Source organism: Columba livia, chromosome 1, assembly GCF_036013475.1.
Source record: "Columba livia isolate bColLiv1 breed racing homer chromosome 1, bColLiv1.pat.W.v2, whole genome shotgun sequence".
Lineage (NCBI taxonomy): Eukaryota > Metazoa > Chordata > Aves > Columbiformes > Columbidae > Columba > Columba livia.
The window spans coordinates 85903822-85918538 of NC_088602.1; the positions used below are offsets into that span (position 1 = coordinate 85903822).

A 14717-nucleotide genomic window follows, 5' to 3' on the forward strand; every position below is an offset into this window, starting at 1 on the left:
TTCATAAAAGAGAGTCGGGTGAAAGTACAGAGTTATTTAAAACCCTAATAATTTCATGAAGCATGAAAAAAAATCATTTGTAGGTGATTTCTACAGAATGAAGAAAGCCATATATTGAGTTACCATCAGAGACAAAACCATGTTGTTCACTTGTACAGTACCTGACATAATGATGTCCTCTGGCAGGGATCAGTGACACAGGGGTAACAATTCAAAAATAAGGGATGTGAAATGAGGAACTGTGTTGATTATGTCTTTTGTTTCATAGACACAGAAGTCTCAGATTGCAGTTTGACACCCGATCTGGCTCTAAGGCTTCTTTAAAAAGCTGGCAGAGCATTTCCTTTCTATACAATCATCTTGCAGCTCAAGAAGATCAATGGTAGTTTTACGACATTCTTTCACCATGAAGCACCATAAAACAAACAAAAAAGCATGTGGTTTTCTGCATGAGATATAGAACTAGAAAAAAAACAATCAAAAAAACAACCAAAAAACCAAAACAAACAGAAAACTAGGATAAACACTGAAGTGCACTCTGAATTATCAGGGTTAACTGATAAAAATGGACTTGCATGTCTATGTCTGATTCCAGTCAAATGTTGGGTAGTGGGACAATCTACATCATACAGGCCTGGTGCAAATGACAGTGGGGGCCATAGCCTGACTGTAGGACAGAAGCTGAAGTCTGTTTTGAATTCAGTCTCTGCATTTACACCTCAAAGAACAACTAAAACTTCAGAAATCTGAAAATAAAACCCCAAAAGCAACCACATTAACAAAGCACCTCTTCTCAACATCTGAGAGCAGAAAATAAAGAGCATTAAGAGGTTTATTAACATTCTTTGATGATTTCAAAATGTGAACAATTTGACTATTCCACCTGTATTTCAAACAACACTTTCAAAGAAACGTCTTTGGTTGTAAGGTAGTACAGTGTATATGTGAGTGTGCATGTGTGTGAGCAGGTGAGTGTGAGAGCACGTGTGCAAGAGAGGAACAGATGGGGATAATAAAACCCAAATTCTAGTACAAAGCCTCATAATATTGTGCTACTTTGTGAATTTTTTTGATTTTGTTCCTTGGCACAAGAATTTGCAATGTCATTATGCAAGATAATTATATCTGCAGTTAGAAGGTCTTTTCGGATAATAAAAAATTATTTTATTTCAAGTTTATTTCTAAAAGGTCTTATTGTAGTACTTTTCTACAACTTTGCTAATGACATTCATTGCTTGAACCTTAATGATTAGAGGATGAGAACTGACTGACAGGCAGAGAAGCAACTATCAAAAATGTTCCTATAAAAGGACATTGTATCATTTTAATCCCAAATGCAAATGCTAAAAGCAGCTACAATACCTCTGTGAAATCAATACCTAATGCCAAGCTCTGGTCTCGGTTTCACTTGAGTCCTTTCTCATGCTGAATGAGAAAATACATTGAAAATATGTAATAGAGACGCATTTTAAAAAATGAGAGCAAAAAGAGATAACAGGAGGTTTCTATGCTTGCATTTTATTTTTACAGTGAAACCTGCTTATTAAATGGATACAGTCATGCTAAATCAGGGAAGTTAAATCAGGAACACATGAGGAATAATTTTTGTGGGAATAAAAATATTAATAACCATTTAGAATAATCTAGGTCACTTTTCTTAGTACTCACCTGTTTTTCTTTCAAGTTCTGAATATTTACTTCCAATATGAAGTTTCAGTGAAGTGCAACCTTGTGTCTGGAAATACACAGCAACATTTCAGTCTGCAGAATTTCACAACAATAGGTGGCCTTTTGATCCTGCAAACAATATCTGAGCCACAAGAAATGGCTTATGCATTTCACTGGTCACCTGTGAGTGAGAGAGGGTGAGGAACAGGGTTTAGAATTTTTCTTAAGAGATGTCAAAAATATTCCCACTGGACTGACTCTGAGATATAAAAATTCCTATCAAGTGCTGAGTGTTTCCAGTAGAATAAGAATCTTCTGGCTTCTTCAACTTCGACAAAAGGAAAAAAATCCTTTTATATAGTGTGTTTTTTATTATAAACTAGTGCTTAATAATTTAGTTAACACAGCTCTAAATTGAGGCAGAGGTATTACACAAGCACTTGGTCAACAAAATGCACTTCAAGTCCTTATTACATCCAGCTTTGTAAAATATATTTTTATCCAATTTTTTTTTTTGTACCATACTGAAACAGACATCTGTAAACTAATTAGTGAAGTAAAATGTATGTAAAACTTCATGGAAAAGGGTACTCTGGTCTTTGTATGTATACATTTGTTTTTTACAATTTCTGACAAGAATAGATAAGGTGCTGTGTAGACAATACTTGTGTCTGTTCTTGAAGGCCTTTGCAAAGTGAAGGTATATATTTCTGAGATAAAGACAATTAACTTTGAAGACATATGAAGGTCCTAGCCCTCATTGAAGATGGGTCATCTAGAGGACAATCAACCACTAGGAGAAATCACAAACCACCAGCTACCCCTAGAGGACAAAACAACTCGCTTCTAGGCACTTTTGAGGCCACCGACCTAATTTCCAAGACCACCGACCTATTTCTGGAACATGAAGACTGAGCAGACACAGGAGACGAGCTACCCCTCTCCTATCTTGTATGCAAATGCACTGGCTTATAAACTTTCCTCACTTGGGACACTTGTGGATGATTCATCACCTTGAGGACATTGGACCCCCACCAAGAAAACATCGCTGTATCAACCTTTTGAGTGGTGAAATCTTATTTTTCTTCTGATATCTTAATCTATCTTTCTTTTCCCTCTTTCTCTCACTTTCTCTCCTTCTAACTTTATTCTGGGCATGTAAGAGTAATATTGTTGCTAGATTTGTTTTTGAAGTCTTGTTTGGTTTTATGATACAGCTACAAACCTTTGCCAAGCCAATATTCACTATAATTCCACTGAGTTTTTAGTAAATTCATGTCTTAATTGAACCCACTGAGTAATTGTCTTTACTCCTGGTTACTGCACCGAGTATTCAAAAGCTAGCTCTACCTTCAATGCGCTGAGTGGGACAGTCCATAGGTATCATGACTTAGGTTATGGCCTGGCTTGCTAAAACTACTCAAGTGTGGCACTGCGCGTGTATGCTGACATTAGATGAACCTTCTGTGCTGAAACTCTGATATGTTTTCAAAGCTAATTTAACTGGAGAGTCACATTTTCTCCACCTGTCTTAAAAGTCTTAGAAGTCATACCTGGACATCTGTTTTCTCTGCTGTCCTTCTTCTGGATACAACAGCAAGGCACGCTGGGAACACACTGATTTGCAATTGGATTCACTACTGCTTTGTTGTTATGTTACAGTTTCCCTCCATGTTTCCACAGTGCATCAGATGGGGAACATGTTCTTTTTTTAGTGGTTTAGCAGAGAAATGGGGGAAAAAAAAGAATGATCATTTGAGGCCATCTGATATCGAGTGAGAAGAGAATAAAGAAAATCCATAAGAATTGGAAATACTTGGTTTCATTAATATCAGATGTAGGTTTTTACAGTGGCAGTGTTAAAATTAGAGGTATAAGAAAACTCTGTAAAAAACAACAGCAATTCAATAACAAAATTTTCAAACAGGTAAATAACTGTAATTTCTTAAACTATCTGGTAAAATTTGCATAACTTTAAAGTTACAATCAATGCTGACTCTGAGGAGTTGAGTCTGAATCATTAAGTTCACAGAGGTGTGTTGTTGTTGTTGTTGTTGTTTTTTAATCAAACAACAGCCATATAATTTATTTATCTTGTCCTATTCCCTCTTCCCTTCATTAGCTGTTTTTGGCATGGAGTTCAGCTATTTTACTGAAAAAAAGTTTTGTAAATATTTTCCATCAATGTGTTAGCGTATACTAGCCAAAACCCAAAGCTGTCAACCTGTCCTCTGCCTCCAGCATTTAGACTGTAAGAGCTTTAAAGTACTTGTAAAAAGGGGTTAAATTTCCTAATTTCACAACTAGTTCAGAATAGTACTGACCTTATTAACAGAAAAATAATTGATGTTATATAAAATGCAGTGGAATTGTCCCATATTTATTTTCACACATAATTATTTGGACATTTGTCCAACACACCCAACAAAAAGCTACTATATATCTTCCGTTCACACAAACAATGTGTATATTATATATGGAATTCAGCATCCATATTCTCTTTGTTTTCTACAGCTCTCTGGAGATGATATTTTATTGTCCTATTGTATAATTTCATTCAAAGGGCAGTTAATAATGACTATGCCCGACAGATACTGATTAGGTATTTGAGTCACCATAAACAATGGGAAAACCTAGCAGAAAATCATTACATAACCTAAGATCACACTGAGAACCTGAAAATGAGTGATCTGTTTTTATCATATGAGAATGGTTGATGTGAGCTGTGTATGATCTACTATACAGCTAAATGCACATCACATTTTAATTTTATTTATAGTGTTTATAGATATATTGCTAGTAATAGGCATTTTGGAAATCTTGTGGGTTTAGTTATAAATTCTGTTTTAAACTGAACTGCTTTCTCTTTCTAGTAGATAGTAGGATTTTTTTTCCAGGCAAAGTTGTTCTTTTCAAGAGTCTTCTCAAATTTCTTTCATGAAACCAAAAGCTAAAAAATTGAAGAGCTATATCATTTTGTACCAAAAAATATGTGGACACTGCAGGGAACTTTTTTTCCCCCTTCACTTTTTGAAGCTGTTTTTTTTCCTCCAGTTGACTCTAACGGTGTACAAAGAGTAAAAGAGCTTTTACAATTTCTTTTAGTACCTGCAGCTAGCCCTCAGGACACATGGCACCATCCCAGATCCAGTTCTTTGCATCAGAATCAAACAAGTAGTGGAAGGTTTGCTTAACACTTACGTAATATAGAACTAGAAGTGGCCCCCCCCCATCCCATTTCTTCAGGATCCTGCCTGTCTTACATGTATAAGAAAGGGATGGATTTGTTTTTTAAAATTAATATCACCATTTCTGCTTTTCCATGGGAGAATTTACACCAATTAGAATACACATTTAAATTAATCTTAAAAAAGTATAATATTGGAACCTTTAAATGGCTTAAACATACAGGAACGACAAAGATAAAACTTCTTAGGCTTATTTTGGCATCAGCTGGAAAATGTTTGCAGTTAAAAGCCTATAATGATTTATACTTCTGACATGCTGCAAAGTTGACCAAAAGATGAACCACAGGAGAAAAATACAAAAGACATGAAAAAAATGTCATTTTTAGAGTATCTACATTATTGGGTTAGAAACACTAAAGTATTTTGGTAGATCTGCATTTTTATTGTTATTTATTAAATCAATAAACTAATTTCTGAGATGAAGGAAAGAAAACTAATAAATGTTGATGTCTCATGGTAATTTGGGGGTAAATTCTATTCCAATTTTTTCATTGTTTTTCAGTTATAGCTGACCTGCCGCACAACATTAGCAAGCACATTTTGTCAAGTTTGTAAGAGATTACTGAAAGACTAACACAACTATACCTTTTTTTGCAGTGATGTAGACAGTGTTAACACAGGCCCTATATCGATTTAATCCTGAATAGGTTTTATTACTTATATCATAGTGACGTTATTACTGAAATACAGCATGTTTTTCTGATGGGCACAACACAAAAAACCATCAATAGTTGGATTTTTCAGTCCAGCAGGTAAAGGCAAGCTAATACTAGAAAGTAGATACAACAATAACAAGGACAATTCAACCACTCCACTAGCTAACAAGGAATAGACTCTGTTTGTCCCTGATAAGTGTTTAAGGCAAGATTAGATGACTTCCAGAAGGCTCTGTAGCACAAGTTCTTGAAAGAGAGCAGAAGTTCAGCACGGTCAGGTCACATCTGTGCCAGACAAGACAGCCTGACTCCGTCCTTAAGGTGAATGCTACAGGGAGCGAGAGAAAATGGTTTGACTCCAATCATTTTCCCCCAAGTGTGGTATCTGTTTGACTGTCAAACACCTCTCCAACAGGCAGGAGGGGGTGAACACCCACCCCTGCAAAACATGTGGACCAGTGCTGCCTTCCTCACCCATCCCCACTCCTCCTCACACACTCTGCCACTGCTGGTGCTTCCCCTTGAAGGCTGGCATCCCTGCAGCACTGCAAGCTGCTACCCTCTGCCACTGGCAAGGGATGCGGAAAGGCATCTCAGAGGCAACAGGGGGCCATTAGTGGTGGCAGCTGCTAGCAGGACTACAGCTGATGTGGGAGAGGCAGGGAGGTGCCTGCAGCCAGAGCTGCAAAACAAGATGGTAAGTGGGGATGGGTTTGGTACCCAGCCCCTTCCCCAGGCACCGCCTTCAGGAGGGGCAGCTACTTGGGAGAAGGATGCCAGAGGTTGTCCTGGGGACTTGGTGTGGCAGGAAGCCATAGGCAAAATAAGAAAACCTGGCTCTGAGGGAGCACACAGACTCAAGGGCCAGCTCTTTCAGCCCTTTCACTATGCTGTCTCCTTACACTTATTTGGAAAGGAATAAAGGAGTGATAGAACCTCTATGCAAGTGGCGTAAACTTAATTCCACATCCACAATATAAATTGAACCTTGATCAACCCTGTTTAATCTTTAATTCTTTTTTGTGGTCCTGTTGTTCTTTTCATTTTGTTCAGTTCCCAAAAGCTACCTATTTGCCATATTCTCCCATAAGATAAACAATAAAATGGACAAAAGATGAACAACAAAATAGAACAAATTGTGCAGTGCTGGCAAAATACTCTGCTTAAGAAAAATTCCCACTGATTGCAAGAGACAAGAGATTTCAATTGGAGCTTTGCCTGAAGAAATATCAGAGAATTAAGCCCAAATACAATAATCACATAGTACAAGTTCTCACAAGTGGGGAAATTAAATTTTGTTCCAGTTCTCACATGGACAGAAATGTCTTTGTCCCACTGGTGGATGATAGTAGTTTTGCCATTGATTTTCACTGAAGCCAAAATTTGACCTTAGGGCATTTTCTCTCATATCCTATTCATTATCTTTTTACTATAACACATCACATAAGTATCAGCTAATACAGCCTAATGAATAATCATGTATTCCAACACCAGACAGTACCATTGTAGGCTTGTATATGCAAAGCGGTTTTATTTCTAGAAGAATTATGGCATTTTGAAAATTAAAAAAAATACCAGCTGAATTCTGGCATTGAAATAAAAGGGAACAAATATTGACTGTCAAGTCCTTTCCAGGAAAACAAATCACTGTATATGGTCAGCTGCTGAGTCTTGTTTCCTAAGATTTCCATTGTACTGCCTTTTAAGAGAGTTTATACTCTCTCGTATGCATCTATTTGTCAATTTAAGAGGTAAATTAATCCAAATAGTTTGATGTAGTATAGGATTCATTGCATGGAAGTGAAAATTATGGAGCTATAGAAACACATCAAAATTGATGAACTGCAGTTTTAAAAGAAAGTGTCATGGACTTTAGGGTTTATTATCGTAGTAGGAAGTCAGTAATTCTTCACTGCTTTTAAGGATACTTGTAAAAAATCTATGTTTGTATTCAACAACATCTTGGAGAAGTTAGTAAAACTGAATATTTTTGGGAAAATGATGGACTCCCAGAGGAAAGCAATTTCTGAATAGGCTGCCAACTATTTGGCTGTACTACAGACGTCTGAAAAGCTGCTAGTAAGTTCTTATACTGTAAGTAGAGAGCAGCTGCAAATTTCTAGCTACAAGCTAAGATGAAGTATTTCAAGATCTGCAGATGTGTCCTGGGAAACTCAGTTTCCATAACAACGATTTCTGATGCCGTGATTATGATGCTGTCTGCACCTCTTGATTTCTATAGCCATTCACTTGTGGCTGCCAGTATAATACTGCAGTTTTGGCCAGCACTAAATGCTTTACTTGTACATTTACACAACCAGAGTATTACTGGTGATTTTAGAAGGCAAAAAACATACTCACTAATGTATCTTAAACCTTCAGTATAATTATATGAGAAGGAAGATCCTGCTTTAATATTTCACTAGTTAATAAAGTTGGAACACTCCTGTGGCACCCGAGATATTACAGTAGAACAAATACATATGTGCTTCAAATATCAAGCGACCAGGAACTAAATATGGAATTCAGAAAACAAAGGGGTTTCTTCTAGAGTTATTACTCAAACAAAGCCTAAGAACTCAGCTATTGGAGGAATAGACTTGAAATACAGAAGTGAAATATGTAAGACAACACAAAATTCTAAATTGGTCTGAGCACAAAGGAAAAAACAACTCAGACTCAAAGCTTTCTCTTAGCAAGACAGATCCCAGGCGGTACCTGTGAACATTTTCCTTTTGAATGCCAACTCCAGCAGGCACAGACCTTGTAATACTTTCAGCAGAAAAATTAAGGTCTTTATAGCTGCTTTTTTTTTATAGCAATACATGACACTATGTAAGAGTATAAGACCAGTATCTCTACTAGAACACGCTGATTCCCTTGTGCTGCTTCTCAAGTCAAAGCACACCCTGCCCAAAGTGCAACTGTTAACTGATGACATTATTTCTATTTGGAGGGTTTAACCTAATCTGACTAACGTCTTTAACAGGCTTGCTGTTAAATGTGTTACCATGCTCCTACCTGAGTAAATCTTCAATTTGTTTATCCTTTTTTTTTTTTTTTTTTTAATATATATGTGTATATAGACTTAGTTATTACTCTTTTTTTTTTTTCTTTCCTCTTTTCTCCTTGTTGTCCCATCTTCTGCTTTTATCTTCCTCTTTTCTTAGTATAAGGTCATTTGCATATGTTTATTTAATTGCTATTACTTCTTTTCTGCTTTAATCTTTAGGCATTAAACAGTTTGCATTCTTGTTTTCTGATATACCACTCTCTTTTTCTCTAGTTCCTTATACTGTTTAATGCCTCCGTCACTTACCAGGATAAATAAATGGAAAAGAGTAAAATTTTTTGCAAGGTAGATACTCAAGACTGCATTAGGAAAAGATATGGGATTTAGTGCCCACAGTAGGACTGTGTGTCTGTGACTAAGTTAAAAGAGGGAATTGACCCTTGACGGCAAAAACTGGAGAACCACTTGGCGAGAGAACACATTTAAAGAATGTCCTCTTAGAGGTGTAGTCAGTTTGCAGGGTAACTGAGTTTCTTGATGAACTTACTTGTTAGTGTCAAAGACTGAGATTTTTAAAAAAGAAGGAGCTCCCTGAGGTTGCCCCATCTATGCAACATTAGATGAACTTCAGACTAGGAAAGCATACCTTTATCCAAGTATAATGCTTGTACACTCTGCAAAATTGCTAGCAAACTAAATGTATTTGTGGGAAAAAAGCCCTGTTAAAATCAACCAATCAGTATTACAAAAGAAAACGAGAACTGGATTTTAATAGAAAACGGCCTTCAGAAATGTTAGTCACATCATTTAATTCACTCTTGAGGGCCCACAGGCACTAACAAAGTGTGTTTGATGCAAGACTTAAAAACAAAGCATAAGAAAACTGAACAGAGAAAAAGTAATTTTGCCAGCCTCAAATTGAGGGTAATGAAAATGGTTGCAAAGGAATGGGGGGCAGCGATGGCTGTGAGATGAAGGTTAACTATTTATGCAGTTTTTCCAAATACTTTGCTTCTGCTTTGAGCATACATTGAAGAGAAAATACGAACATCAATAAACAGTTGGGACATTCAAACCAATATTAGTAGAATCAGGTCATATAATATTTCACCTGGGAGACCATAACGCACCAAGATCATCTCTCTTTCTGAATCCACATGAATACCCTGGGAAATATAATCTGATGTATCACTGAAGTCAAAGTTATGTTTCTGAAAAGAATGAGACACCAGTGGGCTTTCTACATATTTTCTCAGTTGTGGAAGACCTATTTTGTAATTTCATGAAAGTGCAGAAAAAGTCCAAGTAGTTTGTTGTTTGTTTGTTTTGCTTTGCTTTGTTTTGTTTGTTTGTTTTTGTTTTTGTTTTTTAATGATGATTTTAGGTGGAAAAATATCTCTTTTTATTAAAAAATGGAAGAACATTTAAAATTCTGAGTTTAATCTGTTATGAAAATAAGGTCTAACAACTGAATGGAACAGAACAGACTTGGACATTGTTGGTGTCCTGAAGAACATGGTTTCCACAATGGAGTGTACCTGGGACCTGAACAAAATTTATGTTCTCCATGATTGAAAGAAAGAGCTATTTAACATCTCCAGTGACGCTGAATACAATAGAACAAGTATATTTTTATGATTTGGGCAGTTATGTAAGAGAGAGATTTACACCAAAAGAACTAGATTTGGGCAAAATTATTATGTTGCTTCTTTTCAGCTAATCATCCAGAGGTAAAAGTACTCTTCATCCCCTTGTCAACACTTTGGGCCAAACAGTTCCCATTCAGATTCAATTTTAGCAATTAACAAAAAAAGTCTTATAATTATTTTCTCAATTAGTAGAAATAGTTTTTACTGAACCATTTTTATAGATGTCTTCTTATTTCTGTCCATATCATTGACTGTAGTATAGTAGGATACTACTCACAATTTTTTTTTTTTTTAAAACCTTTCAGAAATAAAACCTACAGAAAGTGCAAACTCTCTTCGACAGTGGCTAGGATACAAGGAGAGCTTTTTTCAGAAGTCCTAGCTAGCAGTTCTCAAATGTACAATTAAAATTCTGACTCTTCTCTAATTATGGAACACTTAAGTTAAATGGTCTTAATAGACATATAATGATGGCTCTATAAACCTACAGTTACTTATAATCTAAAGTAATTTCTACTTCATTTTAAAAAACATCCATTAAATGCCTATTATGATCTTTATGTAATTTAGCAAGGCATTTAATGTATGCTTTATAAAACTAAACAGCAATTATGACCAAAGACAAATGTTAACCATATAGATTAACATGCTATTAATGTGAATTAGCTTTCAGATTAAATAGCAAAATTTGTATTTGAAGTCTATTAGGATGAATGTAGGCTAAAATATTATATATGTTTGTGGTGGAAACTTTAGGGATGCCAAAAAGGAGATGAAGGTCCTTAACGTAATTTTTCATTAGAGTATCTCTTGGAATCCTGATCAAGCTGCAGACAACTTAGAAAACTAAATCTATAATAAAAATCCTTATTTTTTGAAAAATAATTTTCATGTTTACTAACTGTGGTCCTCAACTCTATGAATCTTCCAGATATTTCCAGATAATTATACAGTTCTGGGTTACTGAGATTTCATTGCTTTATATTATAATTTGTAACATTTGCAAGTCTCTTTAACTATTTTAAATGTAGTGTAAAGGGAACTTATACCACTTCTTCTGAGTCAATATAAACTATGTCAATGACTGAAGATTTCAGAAATGGAAACCCAGAAACTAGTTCTCAGAATACTGACTGGACAGTTTCAGTCCTGTATTCATGTGTGTCGTCTGTGTATCATAGAGAAATGAAATTTAATTGTTTTAATGTTTACATTCATATTATACTTAAGTTGTTTTCCTTCTAAAAGTTCTGAAAATGCAACTATCTTCATTTATAGCAAATCTGAAAATGTTTACATTTGCCATGAGATGGAAATTTTGTTTAACAAGTCCTGCTTGTACCACTGTTTTATTTTTAATAATACAGTGTGAGAAAAAGCCTGAAGCCACATAATCTTTGCTTATTATCACCAAACACCAGGTTACCTTCTGTTTTAGTAAAAAAAAAAAAAAACAACAAAACAACCTTCTAAAACTCTGAATTGTATTTCAGCCTTTATGTTTTAGAGAAAGCCCTTTCTATATCCATCCTGATTTGTGAGCATCTGATTTATAACAAAGAAAGAGCTAATACTTCATAACTTTAAAGAAGTTTTGACATATATATTTTAAAATAATATGGCCACATACAAGGGATGGATGATATTGTCTCACCTGTTGTCAGATCAAACACTATATACCAAGATTTAGATTTGATTTATGTCATAAACATAGTTATGACAGGAGTGGATCTGATGCCCTGACTTGGAAAGTTTGCCTACCATTTATTTTGGAAAAACTGTGAAAAAGAAGATGAAAACCAATTTACATGGACAATAGAGAGTATTTCTGTGTTTGAGAGGAGAAAACAGATATGGAAAAATTGGAAGTGATGAATACTTAAGACAAATAATATCTTCTGTAGCAGTGGTGTCAAAGTAATTTTCGCCATAAAAGTAGTTACATTTATACAGTCCTAAAATTGTGTTTGGTCCTTTGAAGACAAACATGAGGCTGTTGTGGCCCCCAGCAAAAATTAATTCGATACCCCTGTTCTGTAGGTCGCACTTTCTACCTAATGACAGACTCTGACCATGATTTTTGACAGAAAAAAGTGACACTCTTGACACTAAAACACTGCATCAAGCTACAAAAAATAATTCCAATTAAACCATATTATACTATTCAATAACATATATAGCATCATTAGTTAAACAAATGAGGCTGCAAAAAAATAAATTTCTGTTAATTTTTTTTAGCTAACAAAACCTAAATCGCTACGGGGAGCTATACTAACAAGATGCCATTGCACACTTAAGGATAGCACAAACAAGGAAACGCTTAACTATGAAGGTTCTCACAGTTCCTCATAAACTTGTGCCAAAGCAGAATAATTAAGAGATTTTGGACTATAAGACATGTAGATGATGAGGCTTCCAAGACAGTCTGCCAATGTGCCCTTAATTTAGTTGACAGTTCTGGTATCCTGAAATAAATCTTCAGGACAATATTTTATCACTTTTATTTGGAACATTAGTTTTTCCCTTCCTCCACATATTCTCAGTATAGGTAGGAGAAAGGGAAGCAAAGACTGACACAGTTCTGACCTGTCTTCTAGGTCACATAACATACTTGGCACCTCTTGACTAAAATGTCACTGCAACATTGACTCCTGAGTGAACTTTATAATTTTTGCTTGATTTGGAGTATTTTTATCTTGTTCTAGAAGGAGGTATACTATGGCTGCTGGCAAACAGTTTCTCTGACAAGGATATTACATTTAGACATTCAAAGAATCTCTCTAATTTCATCTACTTGGCACTAATGAAAAAAGTGTTTGCAGCATCCTCTTGCATGCTTTTTTTAATGAGTTAATTAAACAGACATGATTACTACAGGGCAATGATTCTTGCTTTCTAGATAAAGACAGACAAGTGCATAGAGGGGTGCCTTTTGTCAAATAGGTGTGTTTTCTCATTTGCACTATATATATATATATATATATATTGCACTATATATATATATATATATACACATAATGGAAAACCAAAACAGATGAGCTGCAGTATCTAGGCAAAAAAGCAATGTATATTTTGAGATTAACTATGTCCAACAAACCCCAGTAAGAAGATATATTGTATTTATAGAAACAAGACAGAATCAGTACTCCCCTTAGCAGATTGAGAAAGCCTTGTAATCACCAGTTAGGTCTTCAAAATTGTTGACTAATGAAAAAATTTAGTTACCTTTGAGTGAAAGTGAATAGTTCCCCCAGAAATAATAAACGGCGTAATTATTGCTCATTTACAAACCAGCATTACTGAAGCCACAGGCCACACCCATTAAGCATTTGTATTATCAAATTCTCCTGTTTGAACTTCATTTAATTTCATTATATATAACATTTTGATTACACCAGTGCCTTTTCAGTGGCCCTGTTTTATGATACTTCCCCATAAAAAACAGATCTCATTGTAATCTGAGGTATGCTAAGAATGGTTACTGTATTATTGAATTGAAATAAACTCTGACTATAGGTAACATAAATTTGCTAACTTATTTATCAATGTTACAAAGATGCTACAAAGGTGACTAGGGGTCTGGAGTGCCTTTCTTATGAGGAAAGGCTGAGACAGCTGGATCTGCTCAGGATGGGACCAGACTCCTTTCAGTGGTGCCCAGCGATAGGATGAGGGGCAACGGGCACAGGCTGAAGCACAGGAGGTTCCATCTGAATATGAGGAGAAACTTCTTTACTTTGAGGTGCCAGAGCACTGGAACAGGCTGCCCAGAGAGGTTGTGGAGTCTCCTTCTCTGGAGATATGCAAGACCTGCCTGGACACATTCTTGTGCAATCTGCTCTGGGTGAACCTGCTTTAGAAGGTGGGTTGGACTGGATGATCTCCAGAGGTCCCTTCCAACCCCAACCACTCTATGATTCTGTGATTAACTTTCAGATTTATTTCACTATTTCATTTTTATTTCACTTTGCTTGACTAAAAGTATTTGACTAGTTTGGGAGCCTAACTATTGATGCTTCAAGTAAGAAGGTACATTTTTAATGTCAGGAATTAAGAATTTATTCCAAATGCATTTAAAAATTTTGTTTAAAAATCTCTTTCCTCCTAGACAGCTTTCCCGTTCCTGTCCTGGCCCCCCCTTTAGAGAGACATGCTTATATGAAACACCAAGGAAAAAAAAAAAAGACTCTACACTGGCCCTTGTTCTATTTCATTAAAATTTTCCCCGCCCAACTCTTCAGCCTGTCCAGGTCCCGTGGATGGCAGCACAGCCTTCTGGTGTGTCAGCCACTCCTCCCAGCTTGGTGCCATCAGCAAACTTGCTGATAGAACACTCTATTCCCTCATGCAAGTCACTGATTAATATATTGAGTAATATTGGCCCCAGTACTGACCCTTGAGGCACTCCAATAGATACAGGCCTTCACCTAGACTCTACCCCATTGACCACGACTCTCTGGCTTCTTTCCTTCAGCCAGTTTGC

General features: G+C 35.9%; 1 long non-coding RNA gene across 1 annotated transcript in view; it reads right to left on the bottom strand.

The window, feature by feature from the left end:
• Positions 1 to 937: 937 nt before the first annotated feature.
• LOC110365289 (uncharacterized) overlaps positions 938 to 14717 on the bottom strand; it is a 35538-nt gene continuing 21758 nt past the window's right edge. The window contains exons 2-3 of the long non-coding RNA XR_002424683.2: positions 3222 to 3373; positions 938 to 1849 (exon numbers count right to left, since the gene is read on the bottom strand). This is a non-coding gene — a long non-coding RNA (uncharacterized LOC110365289). The remainder of the gene's footprint in view (positions 1850 to 3221; positions 3374 to 14717) is intronic.